Raw genomic sequence first — 18756 nt, forward strand, 5'->3', positions numbered from 1 at the left:
TTTGTGAGTCAAATGTGGACGAAATGGACAGATTTCTGTTCATATCAGCGGCTGTTGAATTAAAACAGTTTAATGCACTTTTAACACTCATGTACCCAGGATTCAAGCTCCTTTCCTGGGTAATAAAGTGAGATGAAGCAACCTGTCCTCTAGGTGCGCTATGTGGGTCTCTCAGCCTGCTTCTCCGGGGTGCTGGAGAGTCATTTTCAGGGTCCTCTCCACAGTTGTCCCCCTAAAATGATTTTTAATCATTATTTTTGCATTTAAATGATTTATTCCATCATTAATATCGTTCCCTAACACAATGCACATAGTCTGGAGCTCACTGGGGTCCTGCATATGCTTTAATCAGGCGTTTTAACACTTTTTTCCATGAAAATGATTTGTATTCACTATCATGGGGCTGAAGAACCAGCACCTTACTGTGGTAGAGAGGTTTGTGTGCCCTGATGAACCTGGGGGCTGTGTTGTCTGGAACCTTGTGTTCCTGGTAGGGTCTCCCATGGCAAATTGGTCTCAGGCAAGGGGCCAGACTAAGATTGGTTCCCAAGACCTCATGAAAGACGACACACGAAGTGAGGATACCCGGCCCCGAGGAAGCCCGGGGTCGGGTATCCTCACTTCGTGTCGAAGTCGGGTCGGGTGCGCTGCCAGAAGGGTGGCAGTGAAGGCAGAGGGTCTCGACGGACCAGACCCGGGCGACAGAAGCTGGCTTTGGGGATGTGGAACGTCACCTCTCTGGGGGGGAAGGAGTCGGAGATTGTGCGGGAGGTGGAGCGTTACCAGTTGGATCTGGTTGGGCTCACCTCTACGCACAGCGACGGCACTGGAACCTTACTTCTGGATAGGGGTTGGACTCTATTCTTCTCCGGAGTTGCTCAAGTTGTGAGGCGCCGGGCGGGTGCTTCGTTGTTGGAGTCTACCCCAGTGGACGAGAGGGTTGCCTCCCTACGCCTGCGGGTTATGGGGGGGAAAACTCTGACTGTTGTGTGTGCTTACCCAACAGCAGTTCAGAGTATACGGCCTTCTTGGAGACCCTGGAAAGAGTCCTGTATGGGGCTCCTGAAGGGGACTCTTTAATCTTGCTGGGAGACTTCAACGCACATGTGAGCAATGAAGGAGACACTTGGAGGGGAGTGATTGGGAGGAACGGCCCCCCTGATCTGAACCGGAGTGGTGGTTTGTTTGCTGGACTTCTGTGCTAGTCATGGATTGGCCATAACAAACACCATGTTCGAACATAAGGATGCTCATAAGTGTACGTGGTACCAGAGCACCCTAGGCAGAAGGTCCATGATCGATTTCGTTATCGTATCATCGGACCTGAGGCCGTATGTTTTGGACACTCGGGTAAAGAGAGGGGCGGAGTTGTCAACTGATCACCATCTGGTGGTGAGTTGGGTCGAGTGGCGGGGGAAGCCTCTGGATAGACCTGGTAAGCCCAAACGTGTAGTTCGGGTGAACTGGGAACGTCTGGAGGAGGCCCAAGTTCAGGAGGCCTTCAACTCACACCTCCGGCGGAGCTTTTCGGGCATTCCTGTGGAGGTTGGGGACATTGAACCAGAGTGGTCGGTGTTCAAAGCCTCTATTGCCGAAGCCGTGGCGGGGAGCTGTGGTCTCAAGGTCCTAGGTGCCTCAAGGGGCGGTAACCCTCGAACCTCCTGGTGGACACCAGCGGTCAGGGAAGCCGTCCGACTGAAGAAGAAGGCCTTCAGGGATTTGTTATCCCGGGGGACTCCCGAGGCAGTTGCAAGGTACCGACAGGCCCGAAGGGCAGCAGCCTCAGCCGTGGCCGAGGCAAAGCAGCGGGTGTGGGAGAAGTTCGGAGAAGACATGGAAAAAGACTTTCGGGCGGCACCAAAGTTGTTCTGGAAAACTGTCCGACACCTCAGGAGGTCGAAGCAGGGAACCATCCAAGCTGTGTACAGTAAGGATGGGACGTTGTTGACCTAAACTGATGGAGTGTTAGGGCGTTGGAAGGAGCACTTTGAGGAACTCCTGAACCCGACAACTCCGCCCTCTATGTTAGAGGCAGAGCTGGAGTATGACGGGGGATCAACACCAATCTCCCGGGGGGAGGTCACTGAGGTCGTCAAACAACTTCACAGTGGCAAAGCCCCGGGGGTGGATGAGAACCGCCCAGAAATGCTGAAGGCTCTGGGTGTTGAGGGACTGTCATGGTTGACACGTCTCATCAACGTTGCGTGGAAGTCGGAAACAGTACCGAAGGAGTGGCAGACCAGGGTGGTGGTTCCCCTTTTTAAAAAGGGGGATAAGAGGGTGTGTGCCAATTACAGAGGCATCACACTACTCAGCCTCCCCGGGAAAGTTTACTCTAGGGCAGTGGTTCTCAAAGTGGGGTCCGCGACCCCCCGGGGGTCCGTGGCACTCTGCCAGGGGGTCCGTGAAAAGTTTTCAGATTCATTAATTTAAATTATCATGATATCATTTTTTTTTTTTTACAAAAGGCTTCATAGTTCAACAAATAATATTTTATTTTTTTAATCTAAAATAGTTCATAGATTACGTTCTAATCTAACAAATCTATACATTTAAAAATCAAGCGCGTCACTCGTTACCATGGAAACAACAATAACTGGTACGTCAGTCATAGAGCGCCACTGCTAGCATCATAGAGATATAACACGGCTAGCATACTACGAAGATGGACCGATTTTTAAAACGACAGGTTACGGCTACAAATGAAGTAAATGAAAAACAAAAAACAAAAGTAAGGAAATACGATGAGGAGTATCTCCAATAAGGATTTATTGAAGTGGAAGGGAAACCGAAATGTCTGATATGCCTGCGGTTTCTTGCCAATGAGGCGATGAAGCCTGCCAAATTGAAGAGGCACCTCGAGACCAAGCATCCAGATTATGTAAAAAAAGACCGGGCTTTTTTTGAGAGGAAGGGCGAGGACTACAGCCAGCAACAACAACGGATGGTTAATGTTACGTCTGTTTCTGCTAAAGAGCAGATGACGAATTTAGGACATGTCTGCTGATATCAAATCACAACTGCTGGAAAGACTGAGAGGGTCTAAATTCGCGGTTCAATTGGATGAGTCCACTGATGTGTCCGGCTCTGCGCGGCTCATCGCACTGGCGCGAGAGGAGAGGGAGAGCCGCAGAAGTGAGACTGACTGAGATTACTTTGAGCAACATGCATGGGAATAAGTTACAATATAATACATTTGTGTATATTTCTCGCTATTCAGATGGTCTGCTGCCTGGTGCTGCTGTTGCGCAATGTGCAGTAGTGTCCTCTTTTCGCACCATGACATTATCAGTTATGAATTTTTTTTTCACTGCTTGAGAAAATGGACTTGTGGCTGAGAGCGTGTGAAAAATGTCAATTGTGTGAGAGTTGGCAGCCCTGTGAACTCGCTTGACATTATTATGTATGAAACTGCCAATCAGATTTATTTACTTATTAATCGAAGGTGCCGAAACGCTGTTCTGGATCGTTCCCGCCCACTTTAAACCATGTGTGTGTGTGTGTGTGTGTGTGTGTGTGTGTGTGTGTGTGTGTGTGTGTGTGTGTGTGTGTGTGTGTGAGCAACAGAAATGTCAGATACTGTATGTTGCATTTATTGATTTAGTTTGATATGTGTGTCTTCACTTGCAGAGAGAAGCAATCAGCTTCATGGACTGCCTTGCATCACTCCAATAGTGTCCAGAGCTGGCTGCCATTACAAGTAGTGGTTTGGGATTGTAGCAATGCAGTTGCAGTTGTTTTGCAATTTACTTGATATATGTTGCAATGCAGGCATGTGTTCAATTGTTTATAGCCTGCATTTATTTTGTTATTAGACTTTTATAAATCATTTAATTTTAACTAAGAGTGAAACACTTGATGTGTTATCTTTGTGTGTGTGTGTGTGTGTGTGTGTGTGTGTGTGTGTGTGTGTGTGTGTGTGTGTGTGTGTGTGTGTGTGTGTGTGTGTGGTGTGTGTGTGTTCTGAAATGCACTTCAAATGATCACTTTTCTCTTGATTTCCCTTTGATATTTTGTTTAGGTACAGTATTACTTGCAGCTAATTGATTGATTGTTTTATGGGTATTCTGTGTTGAGATGGTGCAAATATTTTGAATACATATCTAATATATTTCTAATACATTGCTCTTGTGTTCTTCTTTCACATAACTAAGACTATAGAAGTGTAAAAAATAGGCAACATCAGATTATTCCAAGGGACATACATGTCGAGTCAAGTCAAGTCAATTTTTATTTATATAGCCCAAAATCACAAATCAGAATGAGGGGGTCCTTGGTGTATTCTCTATCTTGTAAGGGGTCCTTGGCTGAAAAACAATTGAGAACCTCTGCTCTAGGGTACTCGAAAGGAGGGTCAGGCCGATTGTCGAACCTCAGATTGAGGAGGAACAACGCGGATTCCGTCCTGGTCGTGGAACGACGGATCAGCTTTTTACTCTCGCAAGGATCCTGGAGGGGGCCTGGGAGTACGCTTATCCAGTCTACATGTGTTTTGTAGACTTGAAGAAGGCGTATGACCGGGTTCCCAGGGAGTCACTGTGGGAGGTGCTGCAGGAGTATGGGGTGAGGGGGTCTCTACTCATCCAATCTCTGTACTCCCAAAGCGAGAGCTGTGTCCGGGTCCTCGGCAGTAAGTCGGACCCATTTCAGGTGAGGGTTGGCCTCCGCCAGGGCTGCGCTTTGTCACCAATCCTGTTTGTAATATACATGGATCGGATTTCGAGGCGTAGTCGTGGGGGAGGGGGTCTGCAGTTCGGTGGACTAAGGATTGCACCACTGCTTTTTGCAGATGATGTGGTTCTGATGGCTTCATCGGTCTGCGACCTTCAGCACTCACTGGATCGGTTCGCAACCGAGTGTGAAGCGGCTGGGATGAGGATCAGCACCTCCAAATCTGAGGCCATGGTTCTCAGCAGGAAACCGATGGACTGTCCACTCCAAGTAGGGAATGAGTCCTTACCCCAAGTGAAGGAGTTCAAGTATCTCTGGGTCTTGTTCTCGAGTGAGGGAACAATGGAGCGTGAGATGGGTCGGAGAATCGGAGCAGCGGGAGCGGTACTGCAGTCGCTTTACCGCACCGTTGTGACGAAAAGGGAGCTGAGCCAGAAGGCAAAGCTCTCTGTCTACCGCGCCATTTTCGTTCCTACCCTCACCTATGGTCATGAAGGATGGGTCATGACCGAAGGAACGAGATCGCGGGTACAAGCGGCCGAGATGGGTTTTCTCCGCAGGGTGGCTGGTGTCTCCCTTAGGGATAAGGTGAGAAGTTCGGTCATCCGGGAGGGACTCGGAGTTGAACCGCTCCTCCTTCGCGTCGAAAGGAGCCAGTTGAGGTGGTTCGGGCACCTAGTTAGGATGCCACCTGGGCGCCTCCCTAGGGAGGTGTTCCAGGCACGTCCAGCTGGGAAGAGACCAAGGGGTAGACCTAGAACCAGATGGAGGGATTATATCTCTTCGCTGGCCTGGGAGCGCCTTGGGATCCCCCAGTCAGAGCTGGTTGATGTGGCCAGGGAAAAGAAAGTTTGGGGCTCTCTGCTGGAACTGCTACCTCCGCGACCCGACCACGGATAAGCGGGAGAAGATGGATGGATGGATGGATCATGGGGCTATATAAATCAAATTCCGGGTAATTGGGAGCACCATTGTACCTTTTACGATTTAAATGTATTTGTATTATATATGTTTGGGCTATAAAAGGGACATTTCTGGGTGACTTTGTCAGTTTATGGAGCTTATCCCACAAATCCTGGAGGTTCCAGGCCGAATTTGGGAACTCATAGGCGGCCTGCCATGCGCCCCCACCTGTGGAAAGAAGAACAAAATAAATAAAACGGTCAATTATGTTAAAATAATCAAACATGAAGTTTTAAAAAAAAAAACGGAGTGCCAACGGAGAAGGGGCTCAAAAGTGCTCAACCATTCGGCGCTTCGGGCCGAAGCCCCGGACATTTTTCCACTCCCCCGTTGCAACTTACAACGGAGAGGGGAATCAAAGCCTCCCCTTCTCCATCAAAAAAATGTGTTCATCAATTTCAGACTACTGTCTGCACGAAATCGGAAACCCGGTTTTTGACTCAGAAAAAAAACGGCTGTCTCACTTCATGGAGGAATGCATCCACCTCATGTGCACTCTGGCTCGGATACATTTGGTGCCCAAAGACCCCCCAGCATGGTTCTTACCAAATTTTAAGTTTTTGAACTGGTCTCTGGAGGAATGTAAGGGGAGTCGACAGGGGACTCTATCCTCCTTATGAGGCACTATTTTCGGATACATTTTAACACTTTTAGCCCTTTTTCATGGTTCTCAAAAAAATTACTCTGACACATTTTGACCCTGGATGAATGTGAGGGGAGTTGACAGGGGACTCTACCCGCATTATGAGGCACTATTTTCAGATACTTTTTTACATTTTCTGCACAGCCTGCTCTCTGGGTTCACGGGTTCACTCTGCCTCTATTTACACCACTTTTCCCAACGTTTCAAACCCTTTTCCTGGTTAAAATTAGGTCTGTCACTTTGGGTAACCACACCACTGTCGGACGTCTCCCGAGAGTGGACATCCATTGCCTCTAAATAGGGTTAGTAAAAACCATGAATTAATGCTTTGACAAGTCTACAGACAGACGGCAGGCGAAAAACCTTTTAAAATGCGTGTTGTCTAAATGGAAATTGGCTAAGCTAACGTTGTAAATGCTCCGACCGTCCACACTCACAACAACAGCCTATACAGACATAAATAAACCAGCAACTGTATTCGCCATGACACAGACAGTCTGTGGTTTGGACTTGTTTAACTTTTGTCTAGTTTCTGAACAGATATGAGGAGCTGTGAGCTCTGAGGGCAAACAGCTAATGGCTGTGTCGTTTTTCTGGGGCTCTCATTGAAGATGACGTCACGGCTCCGCCTACACTGCGTTACTATAGATACTACCCCAGTTCCTAAACTGTAATGGAAATGCGCCATAAAGTGAGCCAGTCCTAACGAGGCCTAGCCATACCGAGCGAGGCCGAGCGAGGCCGTGTTGTGGAAATACGCCATAACAGGGGGCCGGCGCCGATCCTTTGAAATGCAGAGCGGCTCGGAGTGTAAATTGGAGGCGCCCCGGCAGCATGGGCAGATGACACTGCCACCCCGACTCTCAGCGCCCGACCAGGGGCCGCGACACCACAAAGGTAAATCTTGCTCATCAGACAATTTCATTTTCAGCACAGAGGGGACGCATTGCACAGACGATAATGCCCCCTCCTCAGAGGCGGATCGTCATTCAGATGTTCTTACTCTGGGTTGACATGTAAACTCAGGCCGGATTAAAAGCGCCTCTCTTTTTTGGCACTATGAGTGCATTGCGGCTATGAGCCCATTAGATCTATAAATGCGAGTTACTTGCATCATCATGTGTAGTACAAATGCATGAACTGGCGGTCACAGGGGAGCGCTGCAATTGGTTTAAGTTGTTTGCCAATGTTTCCCCGATATCCCTTTTTATGTGCCAATGTTGTTATATTTCAACATAGTTCGCCGTTTTGTTTTGTTTCATCCTGTTGCAAATTTAAAGTGAATAAAGGCACTTCTGTTTCTATACTGTTCTATTATGTAATGTTTTGTTTTTGGTGTACCATAATGGACAATGATACCAACATACTGTATGCAACCTTGTGTTGCAAAATGACGTTAAATCGTCAATCCTTGTTCTTGTATGAAATACACCCCAGTTTTTGATACAATTAATAGACAATTTTTCCTCAAAATGTATTTTATCATTGGATCATGAGTTTAGTATTACCACATACACAGGGCTGCCCCTGGCCAACTTGTGGCTCCACGCAAAGGTGTTTCATGCCATTATATGCACGTGAACTGTTAGTTAGCCGGAGCCTTGCAGGGGGGTAACCGCGGAGCACATAATTGCGCCGTATTTGAGCATTAGATGAGGCAATGTAGGGAGGGGCGGCCCTGCACGTACACAATACATTGACTGTTTTTTTCAGTCTTATATGATAGTACAAGGCACCATGAATCCTCTAAACCAGGGGTGCCGGGGGGATTCCCAGTCGATCGCGAGATGTGTCTAAAAATAGAAAAAAAATATTCTGTTTTATCGTTAATGTCCTATGACATAATCTTCCTGTGCCAGAATAATGCAGTTGAACGCATCAAAGCTTTAAGATTAGCGTGACCCCATGTGTCGGGCGTGGCTGGTGGGCAGTGGGCACTAGTTAGCTGACATTGTCCGTGGCCGTTTCTCAATGTTGAGTAAACCTGCTGCAGAGCCACTATTTCAAGTATACTACGTCATTGAGTGGCGCCGAAGGACTGTTTAAGGCCCAATCCCAAACCGCCCCCTACACCCTACCCCTACACACCACCCCTTAGTTTGCGCGTTTGCGCGGACAGTCCCCCATATTAAGTACTGTTCCAAACCAACGAGTTTGGAACAGTACTTAAGAGCGGTGTGGAGGGGGAGTGGGCTATCAAGCCCTCAAACAGCGAGTCTGCATCGGTGCTGACTTGAGACCGGTCTCTACCTGACCGGTCTCAACGCTGTATGTGTCCGTCAGGAAACACGCTGTTTACAAGTAGTTCCAGCAAACATCCACTGATAAACTGTGATGTTAACAACCTCATGATAACCTCATATGTTTTTAACTTAGGATCGTATACCTAAATTTAGTCTAGAAAAAGGTAAATGTGTGCATTTTATTATAAAGTTGTGTATATTTACAGACTGTTGCAAAAACTAAGAAGCTTATAAACATCAAGTTTAAAACTAAAAGAGCTTTACAAAAAAGTAACACAATTAAAGATGTTAGGAGTTTTAATTTAGTTATTCATTTGAATTTTTTGTCAAAGAGATGCTGATTTGAAACCGTTGTTACATACAGTTACGGCATTTCCTGTTTCTGCTGGAGAGAGGGGAGTTTGTCCCAAAGCTTGCCGCTGTATAGAGTGGCGAAGTCCCTCCATGGGAGACCTCCATGGGACCTTATTTCTGAAAAATCATGTATTGAAGTCAATGGAGAGAGAAAGATTATCTTTTGATTCCGTTTGAATTGTGCCACGAATGGCTGTCACGTTAGCACATTTCACCTCTTTCTTTCAGAATGAAGTGAAAAGTATTAAAAGAGGTGAAAATCACTACAAGTCTGGCCATGTTGAGAACTGTACATACACAAAAGGGGAGTTAGTCGGTTGCGGACCGACTATACACAAGTTATTGAGCCGTTTCCGCTCTACATCCTGAACTCCTCCCTTCGATGCAATGCACTTCCGTTTTGGCGGACTGGGTTTGTTTTGCTAGCTAGCTCCGTTGTGCCGACAAAGCACTGATATCGCAGAGACAAAGAGGATATAACAATTACAACATGAAGAAAAGTGGTTCGGGAACTACGTGTGCGGTAGTTGGTTGCAATCACTCGAGAAAGCACCTGAACGAGTGGTTAGATAGAGAGTGCTACGACCACAAACCAGCACCCAGCACCCAGCCATGTTGTTCATTAAATACAGATAAACACAACAAATACTGCATGCATTGTATTTTTTAATATTATATATGAATATTTTCATAGTGATGTAATTGTGTGGGCTGCTTTTATATTTTAATTTGTAATACCTGTTAGGATTAAACATGTGATCTTTCTTGTTGAAGCCATTTCTTTAGTTTCCTCTCAACAATTAATTAATTCAGTGTTATTTATGTACAGTATGAGCTTAATATGAATGATGAACTGTGTTAAAAGAAATTGTAGCACTCTAAGGAACATATGAAATGCAATAATGCAATAACAGTGCAATAATGAAATTAAATTACATCAAACTTTATTTTCACTCAAACAGTACAGGCACATATGATATATTGCACAGCATAAAGAGATCATGTAAATTGTGCATTATGTAAACAACAGACAACTGTTGGCTCCTGTGGGCATGACCTAAATAAGGCAGTTTATTTTGGTTTTAAAATGCTGAGATATTTACTGCAGAACTGTAACCTTCCCTCAACAAAATCGTCAACAATTTTCGGGAGCATGTGGGCAAAGTAGAATGTGCGCAGCCTTATGATATGCCTTCAGACTGTCCATTGCTTTTCCATCTATTGCCATGGATTGAACGAAGTAGGAGCAAATTTTGCTGTACGTTATGCTGGGCCACGTCGTCATGTTATCCTCCCAGTTTTGCACTGAATTCGGGTGGGGGAGAGTAACGCCATCTCCAGTCAAAGAAGTAGAATCATGTTCCCAAGCTAGCATCACTGTTAGCATCGAAATCGCTGTGTTTACACCAGTGCCTGTCTGACTGTTTACACCGGTTTACACCGACAGACGCTGTGCAAAAGACTTCCGGCGGAAATGAAGTGCATTTGTGTAGGGTTATGGCGCTACCCGTGTTTTGGCGCGTAAACTTGTCTATACAAGGTTTCGGTGAGTAACACGAGTGTAATGTGTAACGTTAATGTACGCGACTCTGGGATTTATATTCTTTCTAGTTGCGTATTTTTCATAGTCTTATATTTCAACAGTTTTAAGACAAACTGTGACTTTTTTGACATGGAAATTATTTTTTAAGATTGACAAACATCATATGTGTAATTCATGGCACAATTCAAACGGGATCGAAAGATACGTTTTCACTCTATTGACTTCAATAAGGTCCCACTTCGCCACTCTATTTACTCCCTCCATCTGACAGGAGGGAGCCTCATGTGTCACTCCACGGAGTTCACTCCTTCACGGAGGGGGAGTGTGTAGGGGTAGGGTGTAGGGCGTGGTTTGGGATTGGCCCTGAATGCATGTGTCACTACCCGATCTGTCCCCCTGCCCGATCTGTACTGTGCATGTGCAAAATGGTCCGCCATATTTGACAACTCCGTACGGCAATCCATGTAGGACACTTGACACAGTGGCTTTTGGCAAAGCACAAAAAGAACCGAGAGAGATGAGTTATTGTTATTACAACGTGACTTCACTATTATTTAACAACTCTTTTCATTGGGTTCTTTTATTTGGGGTTAAGTACATTGTCAGAATAAGTGAGAAATGGATGTAACTTCTGTTAGACAGGGCCAGGTCCTTCCATTTGACATTCCTGCCCTCCCCCAATTAACACGTTTTTTATTATTTATAACATCTAAAAAATATATTTAATATTATATTTAAAAAAAAATTAAAACCCAACCAGGTGAAAACTGGATCGTTATCCAGGGAGATTTTTTTCAGGAAAGAAGTGCACTTTTGCCACTGCATGGTACAACAACAGACCATGGCTTGAATATTCGTTAAAACCTTTTGTTTTCCCTGTAGACAGTTTAAAGTAAATACGTCTTCATCTGATGCGGCTTTTACTGTCAAAGGTTTTTGCGACTGGAAACACGCATTACAGACTGATAAAGGACTGCTAAGACATGCACCATCAAAAGAACACATTTCATGTGAGAGTTTGTGGAGAGAGAGACAGATACGCGAGAAAACAAATAAGGAAATTATTACTTTGGTGCAGATCAGCTGGCACGGAACCGTTATTACGTGTCAGCTGTCGTTGATATTATAGCTTTTTTAGCTGTCTACCAACTCCCTCTTAGAGGTGACCAAGATTCACTCCACAGCATGTCCGAGTCAGGCAGTGGGCTCTTCCTATCGCTTTTTGAGTATACGCTGCACAAAGATGCAGAGTTGGCCAAAATAATGTTCTAAGTTAGCTCGGCTGAGCGAAAGGATGCACCTGCAGTGCATAGGAAAATAAACCATGCCCAACTAAACAGTTAATCGTCTCCGTCTCTACTATTTCTCTCCGAGTGCAACGATGAGGAAGCTGCCATCCTCAACCAGTGTGCCTTGCTCGTGATTTACCAGTGTTTTTGCTGCCACGCACACAATGTTTCAAAAGTGGTTTCTATGTTGCCCTTTATTTGCGCATGTATTTGCAATAAGTGTGCGTCTTTACGCAATGCTTTTGGCCTTGCTGTTATATATTGTGCCGCAGGCCCGCAGCACATGACGGTTTTGTGTGCCCTCCCATGAAAATCATATGCCCTCCCTTTAGATTTGTTCTGGCGCCGGGTCTGAGTATGATAGCTGTCTAACAGAAGTTAAATTCATTTCTCACTTATTCTGACAATGTACTCAACCCCAAATAAAAGAACCCAATAAAAAGAGTTGTTAAATAATAGTGAAGTCACGTTGTAATAACAATAACTAATCTCTCTCTCTCGTTTTTTCTTTTTGTGCTTTGCCAAAAGCCACTGTGTCAAGTGTCCTAGCCGTCCGGAGTTGTCCAATATGGCGGACCATCTCGCACATGCGCAGTACAGATCGGGCAGGGGGACAGATCAGATTCTCACTTTGGTTAAATGGATTCCTTGCGTCCCTCACTTGCGTAGTTTCCCTGTGACTAGTCCCTCCCACCAGGGAAGCATGGAGAGACGCAAGGAAACCACGAGAAGCAGGGAAATGAGTTTTAATGGGCAATGGGACGTCCTTTCCTCCGGAGCGCCACGTGAAGCAACATCCGTTTGTGATGACGCTGCACAGCTGATCGTCTGACAGCAGCCAGCTCTGTCCCCGTTATTTCAACACACACCCCCGCCTCTGTTAGTACACATTTACTGACACAAATATTTGTATCATCTGTTGTAGACCCAAATAAATAAAATAAGAACTAATTCTCAAAAAAGATAAACGCCATTCATAAAATGTATAAACGAACAATAGTTTGATTAATATTGATTAGAGTGCACAAAATAAATAAAATAATTGAGAGAAGAAAAAGAGTATGTTATCTATCAAAACCCAGTTAGATTAACATTAATTGGATTGCACACTTTGTTTGTTTGGATATGTAGCAAATTAACATTTTAAATAGCACTTAATGACTGACTGAATGGAAATGACAATAAATGAAAATATAAAACGAAAAAAGCAATCATGAAAATGTTTCCAAAAAATGAATAAAATGATTTTTGACCACTTTGTTGTTCAGATATATCACATATTTGTAACTAAATGATACATTAATTGAAACAAAAGACGGTATAAACTGAGGAGTGACTCCCGTGAGGTTCATGTATTTTCTGAGAGACAGCAAGCGCATTTCGTGGTATCTGCGGGCAGTGGCAAGTACTTCCGGCATCTGCCACGCAGGCCGCTACTCCGTGGTATCTGTGGCAAGTATATGCCACAGATGTGGTATCTGTGGCAAGTATATGCCACAGATGCCACAACTTGCCGTGGCAAGTATATGCCACAATTTATATATGCCACAACTTGCCGTGGCAAGTATATGCCACAACTTGCCGTGGCAAGTAAATGCCACTGTTAAGAGTTAAGAGAAGGTTTACGGTAGCTGCCACTCGCCTTCCGTGGCAAATGCTGATATTTAAACCCGTATTTATCACGTAAAATGTCGCTGTTTTGGCATGACTTTATCGGACTGATCTGTACACAAGACTGATTTTTTTTTAAATGTTGAAGTTAAAAGCATCAATCTGGTGCACTTTGAGAGCAACATTAGGAGATCTATGGATAGATCTCTCAACATCAATATGAAACAGAACTGTGAGCAGATTTATTTTTCTTTATGGATATTTTACAAATCACTCCCCTTTCAAACTGTATTCTTGTTTATTAATACAAAAATGTTTTTACTGTCATATAGTATTTTATACCTGTTTACTTTATTATCTTGTTTTTTTATAACTATAAGGGTCATATAAAGATGTGCCTTTACCTCACTGGTTGTAGAACAAGTTTCTTATATTCGTTAGCATAGCTAGCTAACCAGATGCTAATAACAACAAAGTTATTGACTGTATGATCAGTATGACAGATGAACAGATCGCCACTGGGATTACAACTAAAGACACAGCCACGAAAATACTGCGGCATGTGTCCGGCTCCTTATGGGTACGATGCTCTGGTGCTCTCCGTCAGAAGAACTGCACCCCTGTCAGACGAGACATATACCACGTGATGACACTTAGGCTCGTGTTGTGTTCAAGGACCCTGACCTTGGCCAGGAAAAACAGGCACTCGCTTGTTTAATTTTTTTGCGGTCTAGATTTCCTTAATTTTTTTCTCTTTTGCGTGTGTTTATAAATTACCTCGAGGGCCGTAGCAAATGGTCTCGCGGGCCTTATAAGGCCCGGGGGCCGGAGGTTCCCCACCCCTGTTTTAATGCATGACTTTTACTTGTAACAGAGTATTCCAACATTTAGGTTGGCTACTTCTACTTTTACTTCACACTAGAACCGCCAGGGGTCGCTGTATAGCCTACCTAAAACCACCAACGTGTCAAATGAACGAATGCATTGATTTTCAAGGTACAATGTTATTTTATTTATCATACTACAACACAATGAGTGTTGCTACTACTCGCCGTGGCATGTGCCTTGGCATTTGTGGCATCTCCCACAGAGGCCACTACTCTGTGGCATCTGTGGCAAGTATATGCCACAGATGCCACAACTTGCCGTGGCAAGTATATGCCACAACTTGCCGTGGCAAGTAAATGCCACAGATGCCACAACTTGCCTTGGCAAGCATATGCCACAACTTGCCGTGGCAAGTATATGCCACAACTTGCCGTGGCATTTGCGCATGCTGAACGGGAGTTGCCACAAGATGCCAGAGTTAAGAGAAGTTTTACGGTAGCTGCCACTTGCCTTCCGTGGCAAATGCTGATATTTAAACTCGTATTTATCGTGTAAAATGTCGCTGTTTAGGCATGACTTTATCGGACTGATCTGTACACAGGACTGATGTGCGATCTCTATATTTCAAAAAGATAATAAAATATCATTTATATTCAATTTTACTTGGAATAGCCTATGTGGTTTGCTAAAATAAACCAACGTGCTATATCTATGATAGTAGGCTAAACATAGGCCTATATTGTAATAAAAAAAGAAATATTGGCAAGTGAGCGTTGCAACGCAAGCTCTTGGCAATTGTCGCTTCTTGAGGAGAGTTTCCACTGCTTGCTACGATAACCAGGTGTATTGTTACTAGTAAAGACAAATAATTAAAAAATAAATATCTGTATTGACACAGCAACGTGTACAATGGTGTTATTAGACTTGGCTACAGACTTAGGGCAGCTGTAACTGATTGCAGTTGCCAATGCTAGTGAGATGCTAAGATTTATATTTTATAAATGGGGCAAAGGACAGTTATATTTGATTGTACACATGTATAAATGTGTTATTTTAAATCCAGGCATATGTACTTAATTTGTATTATTTTCGTTGTTAATAAACAGATTAATGTCATTGTATCTGTTTTGTTGTTTAATATTTTAATTCTGGTTGAACATTTTTATTTAAATGATTCAGATTATTCTTATTCTTATTATTCTTATATTGATATCAGTGAATCTAAACAAACCATGTTATTCCGTTAAGACAATCATGACAGTATATTAAAAATCAAGACACAATGCATGCTTTTTTATCCACCCTTTTATTGCGTTTTGAAACTGGCGAACAATTTATATTGTTCGAGTTCTTGACAGAACGCTGAGTCATGCTCATCAATCTCATCCGACAAGTAGGCTATTTCTAAATCACAAGTACAGTAGGCTACTTGAGTATACAAGTTAGCCTATTTCCCACCTCTGGTCAACAATGTTAGATCTTGTCAACTTACTAATAATATATCTTGAGTATTATCATAAAAATAGCACGTTTATTTATTTTAACAAACCACGTTCTCCAAGTAAAATCTATAGAACATATAATGTTTAATCTTTTTGAAAAATAGAGATCGGACCATCAGTAACAGATCATCAGTCTTGTGTACAGATCAGTCCGATAAAGTCATGCCAAAACAGCGACATTTTACGCGATAAATACGGGTTTAAATATCAGCATTTGCCACGGAAGGCGAGTGGCAGCTACCATAAACCTTCTCTTAACTTGTGGCATTTACTTGCCTCGGCAAGTTGTGGCATATACTTGCCACGGCAAGTTGTGGCATGGTTGTGGCATATACTTGCCACGGCAAGTTGTGGCATCTGTGGCATATACTTGCCACAGATACCACATCTGTGGCATATACTTGCCACAGATACCACGGAGTAGCGGCCTCTGTGGCAGATGCCGGAAGTACTTGCCACTGCCTGCAGATGCCACGAAATGAGCCAGGCCCTACTGTATTTTCTTCACTCCGCTGGGAAACTGCTCTCATGTCAAGAAGCATCACATCAGTGCATGCACTGCATCGTCCAATCAGTGAGCGATACACAGTAAGGGGAGGGGCGAGTGTCTGAGGATTTCATCGGAGGATGGTCTACTCGATTATAGCTCCTCCATTATCGCTCCTCGCTCCTCCGACAAAATATAAGGCCATTGGGACGCTACTCAAGATGGCGCAGACAAATCAACTTCCGGTGAGACCGAGACCGAGGAGTGAGGAAATGAAAAATAAGAGAAGTGAGAAGGGCCCCGGGTAGTGACACCATTTCAAATGCACAGCATTCGGCGCCACTCGATGACATAGTATACTTGAAATAGTGGCTCTGCAGCAGGTATACTCAACATTGAGAAACGGCCCGTGTCAACAGGAGTGACAGTCCGCACACACGCAAGACCGCAATTATGGCAGAAGCAAAAAAGCCCAAAATATATCATTTTCACTCAGATTGGGAGGATGATTATTTTTTTGTTTATTCCAATTCAAAGTCCATCTGTCTCATCTGCAATGCGAGCGTGGCTTTACCGAAGAAGGGTAATTTAGGAGCGGAATTTCAAAACGGTGCACAAACGCTACGAGACGGAATTCCCTCCTAATTCTGCCCTGTTCGTTGCGTGCATATAACAGAGTTAAACATGTGAATACATAATTATAAGTTTGTGAATTTGTAATTCATAATAAGTTGTGCATTTTAAGAGATGAGATTGTTTCATTTAAAATGTTAAGTTTTGTTTCCCGTGGGAACACCGCCCCGTTGCATGTCTTTTTTTTAACTTCCGGTATGTATTTTCCATCCTCTGCGGACTGGCCATCTGGAGAATCTAGAGAATCACAGAACAGCCGGTCGTCAAGGGCCGGCTCGATTCGCTGACGGCCGTCACCGCCCTTCATTTTTTATGTCTTTAAAAGGCATCATTGAAGTTGCACCGACAGAGGTCCGCCGTTTCCCCGCAGGGAGGCCCCCCCCCAGTTGACAGGTCGCTAGCACCCCCCCCCCTCTCTATTTGGACTGGTAGATCTCGGCAGACTGGCCATTTTAAAAGTAGCTCTTGATTAAAAAAAGGTTGGGCACCCCTGCTCTAAACCCACTTTGTGTAAATGCTAAATTAAGCAGGGTTACATTGTTAAGGATTGTCCTTTAAACACTCAGCGAGTGAGTCATACATTTAGTACAGTATATCGGAGTATCTTCCCTTATATTCTTCCATTTTACTTTATTTTATTTCCCCTTGGTGTTGGTTTCAACAAAATCACTCAAAAAAGGAATAGTGCTTCTGTCTTACAATTTTAAGCTAACAACAGCTCTTATCCACATCCGTCTCCAGCTTTGTCTCCACTCTCTAACCTTTGTTCCTTTGGCCCTGCTGTAGCTCGCTCTCTCTGCAGACGAGGCTCCACCATGATTGTTCCCAGGGACGTGCAAAGACATTTTGGGGGGCAGGAGTTCAAGTGAGAAAAAGGGCACTTCCCATAATCATTTATAAAAACATTTTTAAAACAAAAACTTAAATATAATTGCACATCTCTGACTTACTGACCAATTTATTTTAATACCCTCACACTCACACAATTGTTTAATACTCAACAGCATTCTACAAAAATAATCAGTTAACACAGAGACAATGGTCTTCTTTAGTATTCACTAAGCACAAGAGCAGACAACAAACTATTACAATTAATAGTAATTAAATGAGCAGCTAACAATCAAAATGATGAAGTTACTGTTTAAGGCAGGACATTACAGGCACAAATATAGTTTTTCATGTACTTGTACACGTTATTTTGGTCTATTTTGCTTCCATGTTTTCTTTCACTCTAATGGAAGAAAAACTTAAAAATATATATATATAAGGTCCTTACACACCAAACTGACACCAAAGAACACGTCCCGATGGAACGTCGCCTCACGTCGCCTCACGTCGTCTCACGTCGTCTCACGTCGTCTCACGTCGTCTCACGTCGTCTCACGTCGTCTCACGTCGTCTCACGTCTCCTGCGTCTTGGCCATGTTTCTGGAACACACCGCAAAGACTTCGAGAGGGGTCTGCTTGCAGGCCTCCACTCTCAGGACAGTTCCGGTGCAGGCTCGACTGTCAGGACAGGAAGTGACGATTCTGACGAACTCTGTTTTTTTCCCGCCCCCTGAAGGACTCGTCTGATGGAAGTTTTCAAATCACAATGGAGACTCATCACGGAGGTGATAAATCCGCTTACCATGCACTTTGGGTCGGCCTTGGTCAAGCCCTTTTGACCTCCCCAGCCTGGTTCTCGTAAAAGTTGACTCCATTGACCATGGAGGAATGTAACGGGAGTTGACAGGGGACTTTGCCCGCCTCACGAGTGCCTATTTTCGGACACTTTCTTTTCGCTTTCCCCCCTATTTTCCCTGGTTTTATACATTTCAATTTTTTTGGCTATTTCACCCGGTTCCTTCTACCGGGGACACTGCCCGGTCTCGGGTGTCCCCCCACAGCCTGTGTCCAGCCGTTTTCCCCCCCACTCATCCATATGTGACCTGCTCTATCGAAATCAGTCGCATTGACCCGAAGACACATTTTGAGTTGTATACACTG

General features: G+C 44.3%; 1 long non-coding RNA gene across 1 annotated transcript in view; it reads right to left on the bottom strand.

The window, feature by feature from the left end:
- Positions 1 to 3846: 3846 nt before the first annotated feature.
- LOC307035976 overlaps positions 3847 to 18756 on the bottom strand; it is a 29096-nt gene continuing 14186 nt past the window's right edge. The window contains exon 3 of the long non-coding RNA XR_013807253.1: positions 3847 to 5802. This is a non-coding gene — a long non-coding RNA (uncharacterized lncRNA). The remainder of the gene's footprint in view (positions 5803 to 18756) is intronic.

Source organism: Notothenia rossii, assembly GCF_949606895.1.
Source record: "Notothenia rossii genome assembly, chromosome: 4".
NCBI classification, from domain to species: Eukaryota; Metazoa; Chordata; class Actinopteri; order Perciformes; family Nototheniidae; genus Notothenia; species Notothenia rossii.